This window comes from Somniosus microcephalus, chromosome 2 (genome assembly GCF_052327205.1).
Source record: "Somniosus microcephalus isolate GS21.2 chromosome 2, FLI_Smic_1.0, whole genome shotgun sequence".
Classification (NCBI taxonomy): domain Eukaryota; kingdom Metazoa; phylum Chordata; class Chondrichthyes; order Squaliformes; family Somniosidae; genus Somniosus; species Somniosus microcephalus.
The window spans coordinates 143,636,847-143,662,028 of NC_140988.1; the positions used below are offsets into that span (position 1 = coordinate 143,636,847).

The following is a 25,182-nucleotide window of genomic DNA, read 5'->3' on the forward strand; positions in this document are numbered from 1 at the left end:
GTCTGCAAAGGCCTCCTCCTCGACTCCCTCCGGCGGAGCAGGTTTGTCGGGTTCCTCGGGCCCGAGCCCGGCCGCAGGTATTGGCATTACCGCTGCGGCGGTTGCGGCCACAGGCTCGGGCACGGGGCCCCTCCCGCTCACATCTGCCCTGATCAACTCCGCGAGGAGCGCGGGTGTAAGGGGCTCAAGGGGCAAGGGCTCACCATCCACGGGGGGGCCTGCCCCAAGGTGCTTCTTTTTTCCCCGCGCCTTCTTTCCGACCGGACATGCTCCCTCCCCCCCGCCGGAGGCCTTGGTGGCATCGGCCCCCGACGTCAACCGCGCATCAGACGTACTTGACGCGCGGGCAGATCCGGGGGGAAGGGCGGCGGCGGCGGCGCCAGCCTCGGCCGCACGAGATGATCCGGCGGCCTTGGAGGCAGGGCAGTTCCTCCTGATGTGCCCCACCTCCCTGCAGGCATGGCACCTCACACCGTCCGACGTCCAAAAGGCGCGGTAGGCGGTCCCCTCGTGGAGGACGACGAACGCCCCTTCAGTGTCCTCCTCCCGCGCCAGCTGGATAAACAGCTGGCGCCGGAAGGAGAAGACGTGGCGAAGGCTGGCCTCCCGGAAGCCGAGCGGGATGGGCGTGATCCCCGACCTCACCTCCCCAAGTTGTCGCAAATGGGGAAGGAGGAGCTCACCAGGAACATAGGGCGGGACGTTGGAAATAATGATCCTCTGCGCGGTGGCCTCGAGAGGATCCACCGGCAGGAAGGTCCCGCCCACGGTGAGCCCCTTGGCGACAGCCAGGGACACCGCCCGCTCCGACCCCAGGAAGAACACAGCCTTCCCATACATTTTCGAGGCCGCGACGATGGCTGAGGGGCCGACAACCCCAGCCATGGCCTTGACGCAGGCCTCGATGGTCATAGTGGGGTGAGTGTAGCTCTTCACCCCAAGCTTTTTTGTTATTAATCGAAAAGGTGACGGGGCAGCAGGAACAGCGGGAGCAGCTGTGGCCGTGGCTACCACTCTCGCATAGGTCCCGGCTGGCCCCGCCACCGGCGAAGACGCAGTCGCCATTCTGGGGTGCTTTTTTTAAGGGCTACACTCACCCCAAGTCACAGGCCTGAAGGTGTTAATGGCCTCGGTGTATATATATTTTTTTTGTCCTCTATTGAGCAGAGGGAGCTGATTAAAATGAGGACACACCTCTCTCCTTATTGATTTAAATTGGGAGAGTGGCCTCTCCCCTCTGCTCAATTGGCAATTAATAAAATAGATGAAACTAAGGTGCCTTAGAAAGACAGGCAGAGAGAGACAAAGAGAGAGAGAGAGGTGGGGGGGTGGGAAGGAGGGAGGCCGCAAAGGGCAGTGTTGCCACTCAGGATGGTGGGTGGGTGTAGGCAGGGTTGCACTCTCCGATGGAAAAAGTCTTTGGTGATGGTGGTCTTCTGGCAGGGGGAGAAGACGTCTTCACCTGGAAAAGCTGGAGAAGCCCAGGCTTAGTCCTGCAACAGGTCTTAACGATGTAATTAAATTAAATTAAAGACTTCACCTTGGGCAGCTCCAAGCTCTCCCAGGGCAGGCAATAGAAGGGATGCTAATTAGTGGTGTGTGTGGCCTAGCTTTTAACAAGAGCACACACACACACACACACACTACACCCCTTGATGATCCGGCCTTGCTTCTTCTTTTCTCCCCCCACCTAAAATACAAAGTCTTGGGAGAGTGCCCCAAATAACACCCACCTGTAGATGTTCCGGATGAAGTTTTCTTCCCTCCTTTCAAGCAGTTGGTTTCTCTCCCCTCTCTCCCTCTCCTGAAGTGGAGGCCAAATTGGGGAGGCAGTGATAGAAAGGCCTCTCCCCTGGTTGATGTTGATGTAGGCCTCCTTTCTCCTTCTCCTCCTCTGTCCTCTCTCTCCAGGCACCTCAGTTGATGTAATGATGGTGGAGTTGGTGGTGGTGGTCCAACGTTCTCCTCCTCTTCCTGGTCAGGGGACCACCACTTTAATCCACTCTCCAAAGTCTGGCTGCTCCCTCTGCTCGTGCTTGCAGCTGAACAGAGGGTAACTTAAGACTGAAATACAGAAGCCTGCTATGGCTTTATATACAGGGGTGGTCACTGCCGGTACTGCAGTATAGAATCAGTTCTTCTCTTAAAGGTACATACACAACAGTTGAGCCATTTGTGTTAGTGCTGAGGCACTTGTAGCATTTTTTATGTCCAGAATGTAGTTCAGCTTTAAGCGCTGAAGACTGCCATTTGGGAATTATTTTTAACGTTTTTTTTCAGAGGGCAGTTGAGCTCTAAGAGCTAAAGACTGCCTATTTTTATATGATTTTTATTTTTTTCATTTTAGAAGGTAGTACCCCTTTAAGGGACCAACACTGCTTTCTAAAATGACAGCCTTGCTTTAAGACAATGCTCCTCTTGCTCCAGGGATGCTACACCCACGCTACCTTGGGACTCCTGCTGAGAGTACTGCCGGAAAACCAGTCTTGCACTCCAGGTTTCGCACTGCACTATTATTTCGGGTGGCTGTTAACTTCGGCCCGCGGTGGCACCGGTAGGTTTCTAGCCTACTCCAATTTCTAGGCCATGGTATTTGCTTGATAGGAGACAGGGTGAAAGAATTCAGCTAAGATTGCACTTTCACGCCTCTACCAGCTAGCTGAAGAGAGGTGTTGGCAAAGGTTGTGCAGGCACCTGGCGCTACCCACCTTCGTTCAGCAAAGTCTCGGGTCTGCGGCCTGAGAGGTTTTTTTATGGGCTATGTGAGCGAGTCCAGAACAAGGGGGCATGACCTTAAAATTAGAGCTAGGCCATTCAAGAGTGATGTCAGAAAGCACTTCTCGACTCAAAGGGTAGTGGAAAACTGGAACTCTCTCCCCCAAAATGTTGTTGAGGCTGGGGGTCAATTGAAAATTTCAAAACTGAGATTGATAGATTTTTGTAAGGCAAGTGTATTAAGGGTTATGGAACCAAGGTGGGTAGTTGGAATTAAGATACAGATCAGCCATGATCTAATTGAATGGCGGAATAGGCTCGAGGGGCTGAATGGCCCACCCCGGTTCCTATGGTTTGAGACAAAAACTGTATTTTGTTAAATAGTGTGATCTTTAAATTAAATCTAGGTTCGGCCTTGAGAAAATATTAGCATAATAGTTACAGTACCTCTTTTGCAGAGTAATAGTTACTTAAAAATTGCCATTGGACATGTTCCCCACTGCAGCCTCTGGCCCCAGGGAGCTGGGAGATGGCTTGCGTTTCTAGAAACTGGGTAGAACGGATGGGGGCTGCAGCAAGCAATGTCACAGTTGCAGCTTGCAGCAAATGAGTTGATTTTAAACAGATTACTGTTGTGTGAAATGTTGGAGCACTCAAATAGTCCAATTTCAAAATATTCTTTGCATACTGAGCGAGATCACAATATTATCATAAACCCTGCACAAACAAAAACTATTAAAATAATGATTGCAAGCCAATGTAATAGTGAGCTGTGACATGCAGATCTGCACTCATAATGCAAATTCAGCAGGATGGATCAGGCTCGCTTAGCACATCCTCATTAGGGTATTGGTTAGCCTCATTTTGCTGCTGTCAAAGACAATCTTTGTTATTTTATTCCAATCAAGCCCCAAGGAAGATTTCATAAAGTACAATCCCTACTGGATTCAGGAATAATCCATGTTCCTGTACAACTTCCAAAAAACAATCTCTTTGAACAACATAGTGGGAAATAGGAGGCTGAAAGAAATAATTGCGATGTTTCATTAGAATAAAATATCATAACCAGTTTATATATTCCTGGTATGAGTAATAAGGAAAGTGTTACCACTTTGCACAGTACTATTGATATGCTCATTAGTCATGATAAAAATTGTAACCGTGGGTTACCTCTCTGTAGTCTGACGTGTGCTCACTCTCCGCCTACAATATTTCCTTCTATGATTTTTGCTGTTTGATGCCTTTGTTAATTGGGAAACTTTGCTTTATTTAATTTGTTAGACAACTGTACAAATGCCACTGTACTACAGAAGCTGGATTGTTTCATTTATTGCTAAATGTCAATTGCAACCTTCTGTAAAGTGAAGTCCCCATTTTTCACGGTTTTTCATTGTTAAACATCAGTTTCAAGACCTGAGCTTTATTTATGGCTTCCAAGTTGCCTATCATAAATCTCCCAGCATTTAAATTTACTAATGTGTTACTTCCATATCAGAAGTAAAACACTGAGGAAAGAGATCTTGGGGTTATAGTATATATATTATTTAAGGTGAAGTTAGACAAGTACATGAGCGAGAAAGGAATCGAAGGATATGTTGATAGAGTGAGGTGAAGTAAATAGAGCTGAAGGAGGGTCATGTGGGGCATAAACACTGGCATAGGTTGGGCCAAATGGCTTATTTATGTACTGTAAATTCTATGTAATTCTGTGTAAAATCAATAAAATCATCTGCACAGTGCTTAGCTGTAGTAAATTAGGTACATAAGGTACTGAGTTGCATTAGCAGAGGGATAGAGTTAATCTAAAGAGATTCTATTATTGCCTTATCTTGAGAACTGTGTGCAATTCCACCCTATTATAGGAAGGACACATGAGGTATGCAACAAAGATGGCTCTGGATATGAGAAGTTTAAGATATGAGAATATATGAGGTGAGGTGAGAATGACTGCCCTTGACATCAAGGCAGCATTTGACCGAGTGTGGCATCAAGGAGCCCTAGTAAAACTGAAGTCAATGGGAATCGGGGGGAAAACTCTCAACTGGTTGGAGTCATACCTAGCACAAAGGATGATGGTTGTGGTGGTTGAAGGTCAATCATCACAGCCCCAGGACATCGCTGCAGGAGTTCCTCAGGGCAGTGTCCTAGGCCCAACCATCTTCAGCTGCTTCATCAATGACCTTCCCTCCATCATAAGGTCAGAAATGGGGATGTTTGCTGATGATTGCACAGTGTTCAGTGCCATTCACAACTCCTCAGATAATGAAGCAGTCCATGCCCACATGCAACAAGACCTGGATGACGTTCAGGCTTGGGCTGATAAGTGGCAGGTAACATTTGCGCCACACAAGTGCCAGGCAATGACTATCTCCAACAAGCGAGAGTCTAACCACCGCCCCTTGAAATTCAATGGCATTACCATCACCAAATCCCCCACCATCAACATCCTGGGGGTCACCATTGACCAGAAATGTAACTGGAGCAGTCACTTAAATACTATGGCAACAAGAGCAGGTCAGAGGCTAGGTATTCTGCGGTGAGTGTCTCACCTCCTGACTCCCCAAAGCCTTTCCACCATCTACAAGGCACAAGTCAAGAGTGTGATGGAATACTCTCCACTTGCCTGGATGAGTGCAGCTCCAACAACACTCAAGAAGCTCAACACCATCCAGGACAAAGCAGCCCGCTTGATTGGCACCCCATCCAACACCTTAAACATTCACTCCCTCCACCACTGGCGTACCGTAGCTGCAGTGTGTGCCATCTACACGATGCACTGCAGCAACTCGCCAAGGCTTCTTCGACAGCACCTCCCAAACCCGCGAGATCTTCCATCTAGAAGGGCAAAGGCAGCAGGCGCATGGGAACACCACCACCTCCAAGTTCCCCTCCAAGTCACACACCATCCTGACTTAGAAGTGTATCGCTGATCCTTCATCGTCGCTGGGTCAAATTCCTGGAACTCCCTCCCTAACAGCACTGTGGGAGTACCATCACCACACGGACTGCAGCGGTTCAAGAAGGCGGCGCACCACCGCCTCCTCAAGGGCAATTAAGGATGGGCAATAAATCCTGGCTTTGCCAGTGACGCCCACATCCCATAAACGAACAAAAAAAATAGGTTTAGGAAGTTAGGCTTGTTACCTTTATAATAGAGGAGAGTATGAGATGAGCTAATGAAAGTTTTCAAGATTATGTAGGTAATTGGTAAAATTTGATTCAAGCAAATTGTTCATTATGGTGACAGGTCGTAATACCAGGAGACACAAGTTAAACATTAAGAAGCTATGAAGCAAGATGGAAAGCCAGCTAGAACTTTTTTTTTCATCCAAAGGTTAATAGAGCTGTGAAACAAGTTAATAAGGAAGGCCACTGAAGCAACAATATAAATGGGCTCAAGAGACAATTCTGGAAACAAAGGAAATTGAAAGATATGCTGAGGAGGCAGGGTTAGTCTCTGAAAAAGCGACAGGCCTTTATTTTTATTTGCTTATGGGATGTGGGCGTCGCTGGCAAGGCCAGCATTTATTGCCCATCCCTAATTGCCCTTGAGAAGGTGGTGGTGAGCCGCCTTCTTGAACTGCTGTAGTCCGAGTGGTGAAGGTACTCCCACAGTGCTGTTAGGGAGGAAGTTCCAGGATTTTGACCCAGCGACGATGAAGGATCGGCGATATACTTCCAAGTCAGGATGGTGTGTGACTTGGAGGTGAACTTGGAGGTGGTGGTGTTCCCATGCGCTTGCTGCCCTTGTCCTTCTAGGTGGTAGAAGTCGTGGGTTTGGGAGGTGCTGCCGAAGAAGCCTTGGTGAGTTGCTGCAGTGCATCTTGTAGATGGTACTCACTGCAGCCATGGTACGCCGGTGGTGGAGGGAGTGAATGTTTAAGGTGGTGGATGGGATGCCAATCAAGCGGGCTGCTTTGTCCTGGATGGTGTCGAGCTTCTTGAGTGTTGTTGGAGCTGCACTCATCCAGGCAAGTGGAGAGTATTCCATCACACTCCTTACTTGTGCCTTGTAGATGGTGGAAAGGCTTTGGGGAGTCAGGAGGTGAGACACTCGCCACAGAATACCCAGCCTCTGACCTGCTCTTGTTGTCACAGTAGTTATGTGGCTGGTCCAGTTAAGTTTCTGGTCAATGGTGACCCCCAGGAATTTGGGGGGGATTCAGTGATGGTAATGCTGTAGAATGTCAAGGGGCGGTGGTTAGACTCTCGCTAGTTGGAGATAGTCATTGCCTGGCACTTTTGTGCCGCGAATGTTACCTGCCACTTATCAGCCCAAGCCTGAATGTCATCCAGGTCTTGTTGCATGCGAGCATGGACTGCTTCATTATCTGAGGAGTTGTGAATGGCACTGAACACTGTGCAGTCATCAGCAAACATCCCCATTTCTGACAGAAAATGCTGGAAATATTCAGCAGGCCAGGCAGCATCTGTGGAGAGAGAAACAGAATTAACACTTCAGGTCAGTGACCCTTCGTCAGAACTGGAAAAAGCTGGAGATCAAACAGGTTTTTAATCAAGTGCAATGGCAGGGAAAGGGGGAGGGGAGGAAAGAACAAAAGGGAAGTTCTGTGATAGGATGGAAGGCAGGAGAGATTAAGAGACATTAAGAGATGGTGCAAGGCAAATGGAGATGGTAATGGGACAAGTTAAGAAACAAAAGATGCCAGCGCTGGGGGACGTCATTTGCATGAGCCTGGCACATGCGCCACATCAGGTGCATCTTTGGTGCCTGTCGGCCTTCTCCTGTCAAAAATTTCAGTGCCTGCTCACCTGCCCGTGATCTCCAGAAAAGTTCCAGAAATAAACTTGGGGAGCCTTCGGCCTTGGCCTGGACCCCTCCAGTGAGACCCACATACACCCTTATGGAGATTGACACGCTTCCAGTCTATCAGCATATCAGTCGCCATGCTGGATCGTGACTGTAGATCTCAGCTTAAGGAGTCCCCACCCTTTGTCCTGCCCTCTGCCAGACATTTGCCTTATGAGGGGAAGACAGAAGATCCACCCAATGGAAGTCAATGAAGAAACTCTCAGGAATGGCAGCAACCCGACAACACGGGGCCTCTGTCATTAACCTCACGCTTCAGCCAGTCTCTCGCAGGACATACACAGCATTCTAGCCGAACTCTTTGGCAATTTTAGGCCCACAATAACCGGAAGAACTATTACAACCAATTGATAAATGTGTTGGTGTAGTAAAAGTGGCACGGTGGCATAGTGGTTAGCACTGTTGCCTCACAGCGCCAGGGACCCGGGTTCAAATCCGGCCTCGGGTGACTGTCTGTGTGGAGTTTGCACATTCTCCCCGTGTTTGCGTGGGTTTCCTCCCACAGTCCAAAGATGTGCGGGTTAGGTTGATTGGCCATGATTAAAAATTGACCCTTAGTGTTAGGGGTATTAAATACATGGGGTTACGGGGTTACAGGGATAGGGCTTGGGTGGGATGGCTGTCGGTGTAGGGACCGGGTGCTAGGGTTTGGATGATTAGCCATGATCTCGTTGAATGGCGGAGCAGGCTCGAAGGGCCGAATGGCCTACTCCTGCTCCTATCTTCTATGTTTCTATGTTAAAGCCTAAATGTATCAGAGTGCAGTAAAAGAATAAATGAGAAATACTTCCATTAACTTTCACACCACCCAAAGCATTCAGAAATCCATGGCCATTCCATTATATGACTGATCAAGCAAATCAAATGTTGGCAATTTCCTCAGAATAACTCCCACTACATCACTATAACTTGCCAGAAGTGCAGCAGAAACCCCGTTCCTCCACACTTCCGGAAAAGTTACAGCAGGAGCAGCTCTGAAGAAACTTCTGGCCATCGGGTTTGTTCTAAATGGAAGCAACATTGCCTTTGAGATTATATTATCATTAGAAGAAATACATTTATGGATCAGTGAAAATATTCCTACCCAATTTTGAAATGGTGCATCTATATCTTAAATAATTTTCATATTATTCAGTGTATTGGCTGCAAATTACTGAATAGTTCAGGAAAAGTGTTTTTGCAGTGAAATGCTTTTAATTATGTATCCCATCTGGAGCATCTTTTTGTTAGGAATCTGGCTACTTTTGAGTGAGATTTTCTCACAAAGTACAGCAGGAAGGAGGAGAAAATGTGTTATAAACTAGATTTTTCCATACCATACATAACAGAACATGATTAAAAACATCTGCCAGAATAAACTATTGCAAATTCTTTTTTATAAGGATGGAATTCCCTATAATCAGAGCCATGTTCTAGTACAGCTATGGATTTTAGTTCAACAAGTGATGGTAACAAGAGCAGGGTTATCTAACACCCATGAGGCCCACACATCAACATTCATTAGACTCTTCGGCACAGGGATACCATGTGCCCATCCATACTTATGGTTTATAGCCAATGTTATGTCATGCTGTGTTTGATCAATTGAATTGTCTGTTTTGGGGTTCAATGTACTTTAGTAACAAGAGCAGTTTGAATGATTTTAAAGCATTATCTCCATTAAAAGAATGCGGACAAACTGCGCAGGTTAACAAAAGCGAAGTCAATAAACTCAGAAAAGTTCACTACAGGACCGATACCTTTCCAAATGAAATTCATACAGCAAATAGCATTTCCCTTATGTTCATTCCTTTACAGCTGTTAGTTCTAAACAGATTTGTGCACAGTCTATTGGCCACTACCGTCGAAGCTCCATTTCCAAGATCTTCCTGTCACTGTTTGCTTATCTGATGAAAAATGATTTTGTCAGAATGTTCCAAGGATTTGTTCTATTCATGTGTATGCAAAGAGGCACAAAACAGTGTTAAAGCAGCCAGAGGAGCCTACAGATGGAAAAACGTAACACTACACAAACTGACGTTATTACTTTGGAGAACTGCAAATGTATATCTGGTGAAATATAAAAAAGCTGGAGATAAAATGGAAATCTTGTTAAAGAGTTCTATAGCTGGGTTTACCATGATATCAAATTAATAGAAAAATCCGATTTATTCAAGGCTTCAAGTCAATCTGGCGATTTTTCTATTCCACATAGAATATGTTTATATGGATTTTTAAAACTATGTGGCACTTTTCCAACCAGTCCAGGCTCCAAAAACAGTAATGATACTTGAGTACATCCCTGCTGAAGTGATAGTCTTGAAATCATTGAGGAATAGAATATTTCATATCTATCTGAGCTTAAGTAATCTCTATTTAACTGGTAAATTCAATGAATAATCCACTGATAATACATAAACTATAAATATAGACAATGTGCGTATAATATGGATTAAACCATATGAGTGTAACAAAACACAGTATGTTAAGCCCCACACCTAATGATAGGCTAAATATAAACAGTGACAATTATGGTTCTAAAATCAAGGCATGAAATAATGTAACAGTCTGCCATCTGTCATTGGCACATTCATTTTTGCTAATTGTCATCCCAGTTTCAAATTGAGCTTCTGCTTTTAACAGAGAAATTTTAAGCACTCCCTGGAACCAAAGGCCCGTTTTTCATGGTCCCGACCCAGTGAGCCTCAGCGCTTATGCCAGGATGAACATCCTGCCATTTTTGGGGCCTTTGTTTCTATCAGTTTCTCTGGCTGATAATCGGTTTTCCTTTATCCTTCTCAGAATGCAATCACACATGCTGCTAAGTACCTAATAGACTTCCAAAGCTAGAAAATATTGTTTACCTAAAGAATTTAGGACATAATTTCAACAGCCCATATATGAGATCACACACATTTATTGTTGAACCAGTAAAGCCAAATATTCCAATGTACCTTATCTTGATTTAATACCAGTGGAAAGGTACCAGCGGAAATAAGGAGCAGAAACAAGACAGTGCAAATAAACATGGCTTATAGTGCTATGGTAGTAAAGGGCAGGATCAGGGGAAAGGCACAGCACATAGACTCTATTTCATTAACGCTGAATTATTATTTTAATAAACCCATCAAGCCCACCCTGTACACAGAAGAAATAGATCAAACATTTATTGGAAGTAAAACAACAAAGCCAACTACAGAGGACCACTGAAATGCCTAGACAGCTCACTTTACCAAGGAGCACAGCATTATCTGTAAAAGTGACCACCATCTTGAACTTTTTGGCAATGGATCTTTCCAGGCAACCTTGAAAGACATTTCTCACCTTAGTCAGGCAGTAACTCACCACTGTATAAAGAAAGTCATTGTTGCTTCTTTCAGGTCTGCCTCGAATGTTATTACCTGCTCCACAGAACCTGCAAAACAAAAATAGCAACCTACAGGAAACTTTCGATTAACCGGCCCCTAAATAACCGGAACGCTCTATCCACTGGCAAAATTCAGGAGTCGGTTCAGGTAACTTTTTTTACTTTTAGTTACTTTTTTTAATTGATTTGTTGCTGTACAAGGGTGTAGCTGAAGCTGTTGCTAAGCTACAGAGATGCATGCAACTTGTGCCGATTGTTTTGAAGCTAACAGGGTTTGTTGCTTTATACGGAGCTCTGAGCTCCGTATCTTTTACTATAGCGTTCGGTTATCCGGAATTGTTGATGAACCGGCAACACGTCGGTCCCGTCCGTGCCGGATACCAGAAAGTTTCCTGTATCTAATTCTATCAACTGGCAGCATTCCTATAGGTACAGAGAGTGATTGATGGAACACAGGTGGCCTTCAAAGCTCCCTACAACAGCCCTCTCAATTTCATTAACAGGAAAGGGTTTCATTCTATCAACGTCCAACTAGTGTGCAATGCCAATCACCTTATTCTTCATGTTACTCAGAAAGCTGTCAATTATACCTGTATCATTCGACAATCCAAAATACCAGCACTGATAACTCAGAACCATACATCAGAATGGTTGGTTGATTGGTAATCAGTGATATTCCCTACAGTCATGGCTAATCATACTGGTGAGGAATCCACAGACAGAGGAGGAGAATAGATATAATGAGGCCCATGGGACTACGAGAATTTCAATAGAGCAGATCATTATTATTTTGAAGTCTCATTTTAGGTGCCTCAATAAATTTGGTGGAGCCCTGCATTACCATTGTTCCATTCCTGGGTTACAATATTAGACAATTGTAGTGTATGTACCTTTAAGAGCCCCTGTGTACTGTAATACCGGTAGTGACCACTCGGGTATATAAGCCTGTATAGCGTCTTGTATCTTTTAGTTCACCTCCAGACTTTGTTCAGTAAACACCTGTTAAACCAACTCCTGCATTCCGTGTCTCCATTAACACACGGATACAACAGTGGCGACGAATTGGAAACGGACTTACCTGCAATTCGGCAGCACCTCAAGGAGATCGATTCCTCAGACGAAGGTCGAAGAAACCCCCCCCCCCAAAAAAAAACTGTGGTTTCACCAGCTAGCCGGGCTGGTGGCAGGTACTGCACTAATCCTTCCTGGGCAGCAGGCTGGGGCTCGATCGGGTGGCTCTGCAGCGGGGCCGAGCAGCGAGTCGGAAGGCGGAGGCAAACAGAGATGGAGGGTGGAGCACTCGGGAGACGGCCGGCACTGCAAAGCAGGTCGGCGTTCGGACCAAGCAGAGGGAGGGAAAAGTCCCAGAGAGTCCGGCGGGAACGAGTCTCCAACTATTAAAAATATCTGTAAATAAAAACCGCGGAGAACAGCGTTGTCAGCAGCGGCAGCGGCGGGAAAGTGCGGGAGGCAGCATTTTTTCTCGGCAGGGAAGAAAGGAAAGCGCGGGAGGCGCCATTTTTGATTTTCAGGATGCCTAAGACTGGCAATATTACTGCTTTCGATAGTGATATAGAGGATTGGACCACATATGTGGAAAGAGTGGAGGTATATTGCACAGCGAATGAAGTAGAGGATGATAAAAAGGCATCGGTACTTCTAAATCTGATGGGCGCAAGGACATACGGGCTGTTACGAAACTTAATCACTCCAGCCAAACCGAGGACAAGAATTTTAAGGAGATTGTTGATACCCTACAGGAGCACTTAAACCCAACACCGCTGCTGATAGCGGAACGATTCAAATTCTTCAGGAGGAATCAGCACAAGAATGAAAGTAAAGCTGATTACCTCACCGAATTAAGAAAGCTGTCAAAGCACTGCCAATTCGGGGCAGGACTGGCAGATTCTCTACGAGACAAATTCGTCTGCGGTCTCCTAAGTGAAGGAACACAGAAAAGGCTACTTTCTGAGAAAGATTTGACACTGGACAAGGCTTTCAGTGTGGCTGTATCATACGAAGCAGCAGCAAGAGGAGCTGCAGAGATACAGCAAAAGCCACAGGACTTCAGCACCCATGAAATGACACGGGGTTTCGAGAGATGTTATCGCTGCGGCAGATCCACCCATGACCAGAGGGACTGCTGGTTCAAGGACAAAGCATGCAGGCAATGCGGAAAGATGGGACACATTGCACGTGTATGCCGATCTGGAAACAAAAAATCCACTGACAGAAAAAAAATCAATAAGGAAAAGTACAGAAAGGTACAAATGATGACGGACAGTAGCTCCAAAGACCAGAAGAGCGATAGCAACTCCGGAAACAAGAGACTAAGCTGTCTCAAATTACATAATGTAATTGCCAAAGAAGATTACCAGACCATTTGGGTTACCCTCACGATAGCGGGGTCCCCAGTTAAAATGGAGCTAGATACAGGATCAGCTCTGACCGTCATAAGTCGACGGGATTACGAGCGGCTATTTCCGCATATACCTTTGAAAGACACATCCATTATCTTGAAGACATATACGGGGCAGAAAGTATACCCCAGAGGGAAAATAAGGGTGCCTGTTGTATACAACGGCAAGGAAATACAGAAGTTGTATTTATACGTTCTGCAAGATGGTGGTCCACCGTTGTTGGGACGTGAATGGATCAGGAAGATACGTTTAGACTGGCACTCCATTCAGGTACTGACGGTGACCAGTAAGAAAAAAAATGATGATGACGTCATACCTGAACGATTAAAAGACATCTTGGCTAACGCCAAAGAAGTGTTTCAACAGGAACTAGGAACCTTGAAAGGCGTCACCGCCTCAATAAAAGTGGAAGATGCGGCAATTCCCAAGTTTTTTAAGGCAAGGCCGGTGTCATACACAATTCGTCCAGCAGTCGAGGCAGAGCTGGAGAATTTGGAAAAAGCAGGCGTGTTATCCAAGATAGATTGGAGCGAATGGGCAACACCCATCGTCCCGGTCATGAAGAAAACGTTGAATAATGATAAATCTGAAGAACAGAGAAAAATTCGCATCTGTGGGGACTTCAAGGTGACTGTAAACCCGGTCCTTCACACGATACAGCATCCTCTTCCAAGGATAGAAGATATTTTCGCCTCACTATCCGGAGGGAAACGTTTCACCAAAATTGACTTAGCACAAGCATATCTACAGATGGAGGTTGAGGAGGCCTCTAAAAAGTATCTCATGATAAACACACACAAAGGCCTGTACCAGTACAATCGACTGGTTTTCAGAGTAGCATCAGCTCCAGCTATCTGGCAAAGAGCTATGGAGCAAGTCCTGCAAGGGATTCCGGGGACTCAATGCTACCTCGACGACATCCTTGTAACAGGAGAAAACGACAACGAGCACCTTGCCAATTTGGAGCAGGTGCTCACTAGGCTGAGAGAACGGGGCCTACGAGCAAATCGCCCCAAGTGCGAATTTTTCCAGAAACAAATATCATATTGTGGCCATATAATTAACGAAGAAGGGTTGCATAAGTCACCTGAAAAAATTGAAGCAGTCATAAAAGCCCCAGCACCTGAAAATGTCTCACAATTAAGGTCGTTCCTGGGATTGATAAATTACTATCATAAATTTTTACCGAACTTGTCAACTGTTCTGCACCCTCTTAACGCACTGCTACAAACGGGAGTAATTTGGAAATGGAGCGAAGACTGTAAACGTGCCTTCCATAAATGCAAGGGCTTGATCACGTCCAAGGAAGTGTTGGCTCATTACAACCCATCACCACCAATCAGACTGGCGTGCGATGCATCCCCTTACGGCGTAGGAGCGGTATTATCGCATAGATTCCCTGATGGCTCGGAGCGGCCAATAGCTTTTGCGTCACGCTCATTGAACTCAGCTGAGCGTAACTATGCCCAGATCGACAGGGAAGCACTCAGCCTGGTGTGGGGAGTGAAGAAATTCAACCATTACCTACACGGACAAAAATTTACCTTGTTGACTGACCATCAACCCCTCGTCTCCATATTCAACCCTAAAAAGGGCGTTCCCATTATGACAGCGCAAAGGCTACAGAGGTGGTCCCTTTTCCTAGGGGCACACCAATATGACATAGAATACAAAGGATCAAAACAGCATGGGAATGCTGACGGTTTATCGCGCCTACCGTTGCCAACGGTAGAAGAGGCGCCTACAGTGGACCCAGTGGAGATGTTCCACTCAACCATAGTAGAATGTCTACCAGTAACAAATTCTACCATTGAAAAGGAAACGAGGAATGACCTGATTCTCTCACGAGTCTACGATTTAACGGTGAAGGGATGGCCAGCACATGGCGAACCACTGTTGCCAGCATTCTCGCAAAGAAGAGAACAGCTGTCAGTGTGCCGAGGAACCTTGATGTGTGGATCCAGAGTGGTGATTCCACCCAAACTCCAGGATAAAGTGCTAAAGGAGCTTCACGAGGGGCATCTGGGTGGAGTGAAAATGAAGAACCTAGCCAGAGCGTTTGTGTGGTGGCCAGGTATCGATGGAGACATCGAAGAAATGACCAAGAGCTGTCTAGGATGCCAGAAGGTCCAAAACGCCCCACCACAAGCCCCTCTACATCCATGGGAGTGGCCCTCATCTCCATGGCAAAGGGTACATATCGACTTTGCTGGTCCATTTATGGACTCAATGTTCTTAATCGCGGTTGATGCACACTCCAAGTGGCTGGAGGTAATAAAGATGTCCTCCACCACCACGGAAAAAACCATCACAGTATTAAGGACCATATTTGCCAGGAATGGGCTGCCTGAACAGATCTGTTCTGATAATGGACCGCAATTTGTGTCCGAAGAATTCAGGAAGTTCTTAAAAATCAATGGGGTTAAGCACTACACGTCCGCCCCATACCATCCCGCCACCAATGGATTAGCTGAAAGGTTTGTCCAGACCTTCAAGAAGGCCATAAAGGCCATGGGTAATGAAGACATAAATCTACAACATAAGGTAGATAACTTCTTGTTTGCGTACAGGAATGCAACACATGTGGTTACAAACCAAACTCCTGCCATGATGTTTTTCAATAGAAGACTAAGATGCCGGCTGGATTTGATCAAGCCAAACCTCAGAAGGGACGTAGAGAACCGGCAATTTCAAGGCATGAATGAAAGGCCAACTAGAACCTTCCAGATAGGTCAACAAGTTTTGGCCCGGGACTACCGTACCGAGAAATGGCAGCCTGGAACTATTTGCACACGACTAGGACCGCTGATGTATACCGTGGACATTGGTGAAAGCATAATAAGGCGCCATGCTGACCAGATCATAGAGTCATCCGAAAAGGGACAACCTACACCACAACTCTATATGCCTAATGATGAAGCAGAGATACCCATAGTATCTACCTCCGATCCGGTGATACTGGAACCAGATGAACCCGACACTGGCATTCAAGCCGAATCGACCTTGCCAAAAGAACCTACTACACCACCGAGGCGTTATCCGGACCGAGTCAGGAAGCCTCCAGAGAGACTGACTTATAATTGATTAACTGCAGCAAATGTGTAGATTATTGTTCTTGTAAACATGTTAATTAATGATTACTTAAAATGTTATGTACTAATTATCTAAAAGGGGAGGAATTGTAGTGTATGTACCTTTAAGAGCCCCTGTGTACTGTAATATCGGTAGTGACCACTCAGATATATAAGCCTATATAGCGTCTTATATCTTTTAGTTCACCTCCAGACTTTGTTTAGTAAACACCTGTTAAACCAACTCCTGCATTCCGTGTCTCCATTAACACACGGATACAACAACAAGTAGAATTTGTAACAAGTGGTTTTACCACTGTAAACCCACCCTGCCTAATTAACGATAAACACTTTAGGAAACTTCAGCAGATTAGTGGTGGAGCCACTCGGGCAGGTGGAAGTCCCAATACATCACCAACCCACCATTGAAAGAAAGAAAAATCCAAGCCAAAATAAGTAATTTTCAACTGCTGACCATTTGTTTCTCACCTGAAAAATGGGTGGATGCAGTTGAAAATCCAAGGGGGTGGGGGGGGGCACCTTGGCACTCCCATTGACGCCCAAGGACCAGCTGTTGCAGCCTTCAGGTGGACCTGTAAATGGGCAAGCAGTACGCCCGCCTGTTTCAGGTTATAGGACCCCGTTTGCAATTTTCAAATACAAATGAACGGACCATGCACTTCGAATGCTCCACCCACTCCCCGCCCTCCCCACAAACTTGCTGGCTACATTCAGATGATCCCTAAAACTGAAAATAGTTTGGGCTTCTTGACACTGGCTTTGGGTGGACCATTCCACTGACTGCGAACTGTTTTGGGTAATGATGAACACTCCCCTCCAATACGTCTTCAGACTCTTCCAATTCTAGTAAGTGATAAATCTTTATAACAAAATTTCTTGCATCTGTTGTATATGTGGAGTCTTTCATCTACATTAGAACATAAGAACACAAGAAATAGGAGCAGGAGTAAGCCATTTGGCCCCTCGAGCCTGCTCCGCCATTCTATAAGATCATGGCTGATCTTCTACCTCAACTTCACTTTCCTGCACTATCCCCTTAATATTCAAAAATCTATCGATCTCTGTCTTGAATATACTCAACGACTGAGCATCCACAGCCGTCTGGGGTAGAGAATTCCAAAGATTCGCCACCCTCTGAGTGAAGAAACTTCCCCTCATCTCAGTCCTAAATGGCTGACCCCTTATTCTGAGACTGTGACCCCTGGTTCTAGACTCCCCAGCCAGGGGAAGCATCCTCCCTGCATCTACCCTGTCAAGCCCTGTAAGGATTTTGTATGTTTCAATGAGATCACCTCTCATTCGTCTAAACTCCAGAGAATATAAGCCTAGTCTACTCAATCTCTCCTCATAGGACAATCCCCCCATCCCAGGAATCAGTCTGGTGAACCTTCGTTGCACTCCCTCTATGGAAAGTATATCCTTCCTTAGGTAAGGAGACCAAAATGTACACAATACTCCAGGTGTGGAGTCACCAGGGCCCTATATAATTGCAGTAAGATATCTTTACTCTTATATTCAAATCCTCTTGTAATAAAGGCCAACATACCATTTGCATGGTACATGCAAACAGCTGCGCATGTTAACTTTCAGTGATTTGTGTACAAGGACACCCAGGTCCCTCTGAACACCAACATTTTCCAATCTCTCACCATTTAAAAAATACTCTACTTTTCTATTTTTCCTACCAAAGTGGATAACTTCACGTTTCTCTACATTATATTCCATTTGCCATGTTCTTGCCCACTCACTTAGCCTGTCTATATCCCCTTGAAGCCTCTTTGAATCCTCCTTACAACTTACATTCCCACCTAGCTTTGTTGTCCATTAATTAATTTTCTTCTTCTTCATCGGTTAAATGTTTAAGTCACAGTTTTTCTCTTTTCAGGCTGGTTATTTTCTACTTTTCATTACACAAAACTTCTGTTCCCAATTTCTACTTTCTCCACAATCATACTCCAGGAAAAACTCATCTGACTTACAGCTGCTCATACACCCCAATATACACCCCTGAAAATAAAACATCTATCATTAAAATAACGCATTAAAATTCACAAAAACCCCTCAAACTTACCCATGAACATAACTCCAACAATCTATCTCGGGCCCACAGTCTCCCTGACCATGGCTGGATTTGTAACTTTTCAGCTCATGGGAGGCAATTTTGAAACAAACACAAATCTTCTAGGAATACAAGTACTTAAATGGCAGGAGAATTATTCCCGCGCAGCGCTCCAGGGAACCCGCGCAGCCAGCTTGCCGGGTTTTCAATGTAAAAACCACGCGTGCATGGTATTTTGAAGGGGCTGCACAGAGCCAAAAAAACCACAGGGATCATTGGTCCGGAGTAGCTTTTACTGCTGCAATATTACCGAAATAGAGAAACAAACACCTAAAAATATATCAATTTTAATTAAAAATTTTAAATAAACTTTAATTCTGTTTCCTCATCCCTTTTTCCCATTCTCATCTTTTTAACTTTTTTTTAATCTTCAACATAATCTATCCCTTCTATACTTTATAGGGTAGATTATCTTCTTCATTGCTCCTGGGGAATGTTCATTTCCCAGGCACAGGATGTGGAGGCAGAGGTCAGTTAGATCCGATCTCCGCCCTACTATACTGCTCCAGGATTTCCAGGGTTACTGGGCTGTGCAAATGAGGCAGAAGGGGGCATGCACAGAACTGATACCTCACTTTTATCTTTGTGATCCAGAGAGGAGGATGACTAACAGAGTGGTGCCCCAAAAATCTGGGTATTTGTGCCAGGACCCTCCTTGGTCTGGAGGGTCTGCAAGGGCCCCAGCAGCAACCCAAAAATCCAACCTAGCTACAGGTCAGTAACTGTTTCCTCCTTCTAGCATGATCTGCAGGCCTTGGCATAAGTCTCTGTCAGGGCTAGGCTAATGGCCCAGGCAAGAAAATCCCTCTGCAGCACATCTCTAGTATGCTCCACTTGTCTGGTGCCCAGCAGGGTGGCCAAGAGGAAAATCCACCCTGGTTTCTCTTTAAAATAATCCTAACATCTAATCGTTTTATGTACTTTCTTTCTGGTTCCTCTGGTTGCATCTCTTTTGGAGATTGGAGATTTTTTTTCTTGACTGAAAATTAACTCCGATTAATTTTTTTAGCCAATTATGTCAACAGAGTAAAGAATGCTGGCAGTATTAGGAGTTTAAAGTAGCAGGAAATGGCTGACTTACTTAAGTTAATTGGATCTTCTATCTAATAATTCACTAAGTTGATGTTCCAGTTCCTTGCATTAAACGCATGAAGTTCCCATAAAAACCAAAGTGAAAATCCACTCAACAATATTTGGGTGGTAAATTGATGCTTCAAATAAAAAACCCAATATTGTTTATATAGTTTCTTCCTGAATCATTTTTATATGTTTTAAACATTATGGAAACAAATAGCTAACAATATAAAATGGCCATGATAGTTATACTTTCCTGCAGATACAGGATATGTATGCCGGAATTTTACCAGTGCTCAGCGGATGGGATGGGTGGCGGGTCAGCTGTTAAATTTTAAATGATTGACAGCGGGTCGGGAACCTGCTGTCAAAACGCGCACACTGGACTTATCGATGTCGGCTCTGCTGAGCAAACCAGATGGGCAGTGGTGGGGGAAGCAATTAAGGTAATTAGTGGCTTGTTTACAGCCACTTATCCATGGTTTTTTTCCAGCTTTTTGGATTTGACAGGTTGCCCACTGGTTTCCCGCTGTGCCTGGACCTTGTCTGTGAAGCTGAGACGGGAGGTCAGTGGCCATTGCATCAGCTGATGAGTTGACAGCTTCAAATGTACAGTAAAAGCTCCCACCTTACAGAGATATCTTCCTTCAACCACAGACACTCGCCACAGAATACCCAGATTCTGACCTGCTCTTGTAGCCACAGTATTTATGTGGCTGGTCTAGTTAAGTTTCTGGTCAATGGTAATCCCCAGGATGTTGATGGTGGGGGATTCCATGATGGTAATGTCAAGGGGAGGTGGTTAGACTCGCTCCTGTTGTTGATGGTCATTGCCTGTCATTTGTGTGGCGCGAATGTTACTTGCCACTTATCAGCCCAAGCCTGAATTTTTGTCCAGGTCTTGCTGCATGTGGCCACAGACTGCTTCATTTTCTGAGGAGTTGCGAGTGGCACTGAATACTGTGCAATCACCAGCGAACATCCCCACATCTGACCTTATGATGGAGGGAAGGTCATTGATGGAGCAGCTGAAGATGGTTGGGCCTAGGACACTGTTCCTGAGGAACTCCTGCAGTGATGTCCTGGGGCTGTGATGATTGGCTTCCAACAACCACAACCATCTTCCTTTGTGCTAGGTATGACTCTAGCCAGTGGAACGTTTTTCCCCTGATTCCCATTTACTTCAATTTTACTCATATTCCTTGATGCCACACTCAGTAAAATGCTGCGTTGATGTCAAGAGCAGTCACTCTCATCTCACCTCTGGAATTCAGTTCATTTGTCCATGTTTGGACCAAGGCTGTAATGAGGTCTGGAGCTGCATGGTCCTGGCGGAACCCAAACTGAGCATCGGTGAGCAGGTTATTGGTGAGTAAGTATCACTTGATAGCACTGTCGACGACACCTTCCATCACTTTGCTGATGATTGAGAGTAGGCTGATGGGGTGGTAATTGGTTGGATTGGATTTGTCCTGCTTTTTGTGGACAGGACATACCCGGGCAATTTTTCACTTTGTCAGGTAGATGCCAATGTTGTAGCTGTACTGGACCAACTTGGCTAGTGGCATGGTTAGTTCTGGAGCACAAGTCTTAAGCATGACAGCTGGGATGTTGTCGGGGCCCATAGCCTTTGCTGTATCCAGTGTGCTCAGCCGTTTCTTGATATCCTGTGGAGTGAATCGAATTGCCTGAAGACTGGCTTCTGTGATGATGGGGCCCTCAGGAGGAGGCCTAGATGGATCATCCACTCGGCACTTGTGGCTGAAGGTGGCTATAAACGCTTCAGCCTTGGCTTTTGCACTCACATGCTGGGCTCCGCCATCATTGAGGACGGGATGTTCATGGAGCCCCCTCCTCCCGTTAATTGTTTAATTGTCCACCACCATTCACGACTGGATGTGAGAGGACTGCAGAGCTTTGATCTAATCTGTTGGTTGTGGGATCGCTTAGCTCTGTCTATAACATAATCAATTACCTTCTGTTTCAGGATATGTTCAAATGTGAATTCCAGGTCAGGTTAGGGTTTTTCTTCATGTTTTGTCAGCAGATTAAAATCCATCAAACAATAGCACAGTAGTTTCACAGTACTTTAAAATAATAAGTCAAACATTTTTGTTAGGTACTTTCAGAATTTCAGTTTGAATGACATTGCCATTCTTTTAAAAGCTTTTATTGTTACATGTGTTGTTTTTAGATTATAATGCAGATTAGTTACTAGCCTTGGGACCCTGTGCATTAACATGAATTCGTCACATGCAAATTCATTTCCATTTTGCTTAATACATTTCTTCTTATTTATAACAGGACAGATGTTTCAAATCATATCCTCTATTTAGCCTGATTTGTGCCCTGCTAGAGGCATCAGTGCTGAGAATACAGTGCAGAAACAGCTGCGGCTCAGAACTCAGAATTCACCAGGCCTTCTCGGACGAGTGGTTCATGATTCAACTGCTTTTCAGCTAAATCTGAGGGATGTAAATTGTTGTACTGTTCAGCATTGACAAAGATGTTTTAAAAATTTGATACTGGACTTCTGTAACTCCAAACCCCCCAAAATGTTAAGTTCTCCTCATTCATACATGTGTGTAGACACAGCATGTAGTATATAATATGTACACCTATCCTTACCTAAACCCTCAGCCTAATCTTTGAACAGCTGGACTCCATCACTTTTCATTGCAGGCTTGGGAAAGACAAGGATGACAGAGTGATGCAGAGAGCCTGTCCCAGTTAATGACTTCACCATTCCCCATCATTATCCCCATCATTAGGAAATTAGGAGGACAGAAGGTATTTACTGTAAACCTGCCACCTCCCAAGGAGAGATAAATAGAAACTGATAAATGGTATCTCACAACACTGTCCATCTATTAACCTTCTGCTTCCCAGTTCTAGCATATGCAAGGGTTTCTGTCATTAATATTCACTAATTAGGTTTGATTTGTACTAAAGCACGTCTTAAGTGTTTATATGTGGTCAAGTGGGTTAAGTACAACATAATAATTTAAATCTATTTTGTGAGGTTTTCAATGTAAAGGAATTTGGATCACAAGGTAACCTTGAACAAAAGAGGTAACAGAAATATTTTAATAGCAGAGAGAAAAAGATCCTGTTGGGGAATGTGGAACGTTGTCAGTCAACTGCTGGAATAAGTTGATTTGCCCCACATGAAGCAGCTCGCCTATCTTAGTGAAGTTCTTCTGGTGCCACGCCCTAAAGCCGCTTATGTTGAGAACGTCTGGAAGGTCATAGCTGTGCCATAGTGCGGAGATGTCCAATAGACCCTGGGCACCTTCAATGTGGTGCACGCTTCCCTTCGAGCTACCAGGGTCAGGGATGCTATTGGATGATTCCAGGGTCCAGCTGGCCTTTGTTTTAACCTGTAAATACTGTGCAAGCTACAAAGCAGGATACACTCTGTCATTCTGTACTCTGTGGCAACTCAATAATAAAATTATTTTAAAAATTGTGCATACACGGCTTTGCTGAGGTTTTTGGAGAACATTTAAAATCAGTCTCATCATTTAAAGTTTTCAATATTAGGAATACTGTAATAACAGTTACAATTGAATTCTTTATGAAATATTAATTTTCTCAACAAAAGATATTTATGCAAATATCTATTTTTAGTGAATGCAAGCACTGGAAAATTTACTCTTTTTCATATTAATTCAAGAATGTGAGCATTGCTGGCAAGGCCAGCATTTATTGCCCATCCCTAGTTACCTTGAGACGGTGGTGGTGAGCCGCCTTCTTGAACCATTATAAACTGTATGGCCTAGGTGCTCCCACAATGCTGTTAGGTAGTAATTTCCAAGATTATGACCCAGTGACAATGAACAAACAGTGATATATCTCTAAGTCAAGATAGTGTACGATGTGGAGGAGAACTTGGAGGTGATGGTGTTCCCATGCAACTGCTTCCCTTTTCCTTCTCGGTGGTTGAGGTTGTGGGTTTGGGAAGTGATGCCAAAGAAGCTTTGGTGATTTGCTGCAGTGCATCCTGTAGATAGTATACACTGTAGCCACGGTATACCGGTGGTGGGGGGAATGGATATTTAGGCCAGTGGATGAGGTGCTAATCATGCAGATTACTTTTTCCTGGATGGTGTTGAGCTTCTTGAGTGTTATTGCAGCTGCGTCCATTCAGACAAGTGGAGAGTATTCCATCACGCCCCTGACTTGTGCCTCGTAGGTGATGGAGAGGCTTTGGGGAGTCAGGAGGTGAGCTCAACCTCTGACTTGCTTTAATAGCCATGCTATATATATGGCTGGACCAGTTGAGATTCTGATCAATGATGGCCCTGAGGATGCTGATGTAAGGGACTCAGTAATGGTAATGCCATTGAATGTCAAGAGGAGGTGGTTAGGCTCTCTCTTGTTGGAGATGGTCATTGCCTAGAACTTGCATGGCATAAAATTTACTTGCTACTTATCAGCCCAAACCTGGATGTTGTTCAGGTGTTGTTGCATGCGGACATGGATTGCTTCATTACCTGAGAAATTGGGAATGGAGCTGAACAGTGTACAATCATCAGCGAACAGCTCCACTTCTGACCTCATGATGGAGGGAAGATCATTGATGAAGCCGCTGAAGGTAGTTGGGCCTCGGACGCTCTCCTGAGGAACTCCTGCAGTGATGTCCTTGGGCTGAGTTTGGCCTCCAACAACCGCAACCATCTTCCTTTGTGACAGTTATGACTCCAGCCACTGAAGAGTTTGCCCCTGATTCCCATTGACTTCATTTTTACTAGGGCTCCTTGATGCCACACTCAGTCAAATGCTGCCTTGATGTCAAGGACAGTCACTCTCACCTCACCTCTAGAATTCAACTCTTGTGCCCATGTTTGCATAAGGCTGTAATATGATTTGGAGCCATGTGGTCCTGGCAGAAACAAACTGAGCATCAGTGAACGGATTAGGAGGAGGTCGAGAAGGATCATCCACTCGGCACTTCTGGCTGAAGATGGTTGCAAATGCTTCAGCCTTTTCCTTTGCCCTTGTGCTGGGCTCCCCCACTGTTGAGGATGAGGATGTTCATGGAGCCTTGTCCCATTAGTTGCTTAATTATCCACAACCATTCATGACTAAATGTGGCAGGACTGCAGAGCTTTAGCCTGATCTATTGGTTGTGTGATCGCTTAGCTTTGTCTATAGCATGCTGCCTTCACTGTTTAGCATGCATGTAGTATTGTGTTCTAGCTTCACTGGGTTGGCAACTCATTTTCAGGTCACCTGATCCTACACCCGGCCTGCTGTTCTGCACTTCTCATTGAAGCAGAATTAGTCATCTGGCTTGATGGTGATGGAGGAGTGATGGATATGCCACTCCTCCAGCTGCTGCTGATGGCCCATAGCACCTCATGGATGCCCAGTTTTGAGTTTCTAGATCTGTTCTTAATCTATCTCACTTAGCACAAGGGTAATATCACATGACACAATGGAGGGTGTCCTCAGTGTGAAGATGGGACTTGGCCTTGGTATTGGTTCTCTCACCATCTACCGCAAGCCAAGTCTGGCAGCTATGCCTTTCAGGACTCGGCCAGCTCGGTCAGTGGGGGTACTGCCAAGCCACTCTTGGTGAT

At 45.2% G+C, this 25,182-nt stretch overlaps 1 long non-coding RNA gene across 1 annotated transcript; it reads left to right on the top strand.

Annotated features, from left to right (window-relative positions):
* Window positions 1-10,909: 10,909 nt before the first annotated feature.
* On the top strand, window positions 10,910-23,068 carry LOC147122996 (uncharacterized). The gene is made up of 2 exons (XR_015080380.1): window positions 10,910-11,040; window positions 21,902-23,068. It is a non-coding gene; the product is annotated as an uncharacterized LOC147122996 (long non-coding RNA).
* Window positions 23,069-25,182: the final 2,114 nt, after the last annotated feature.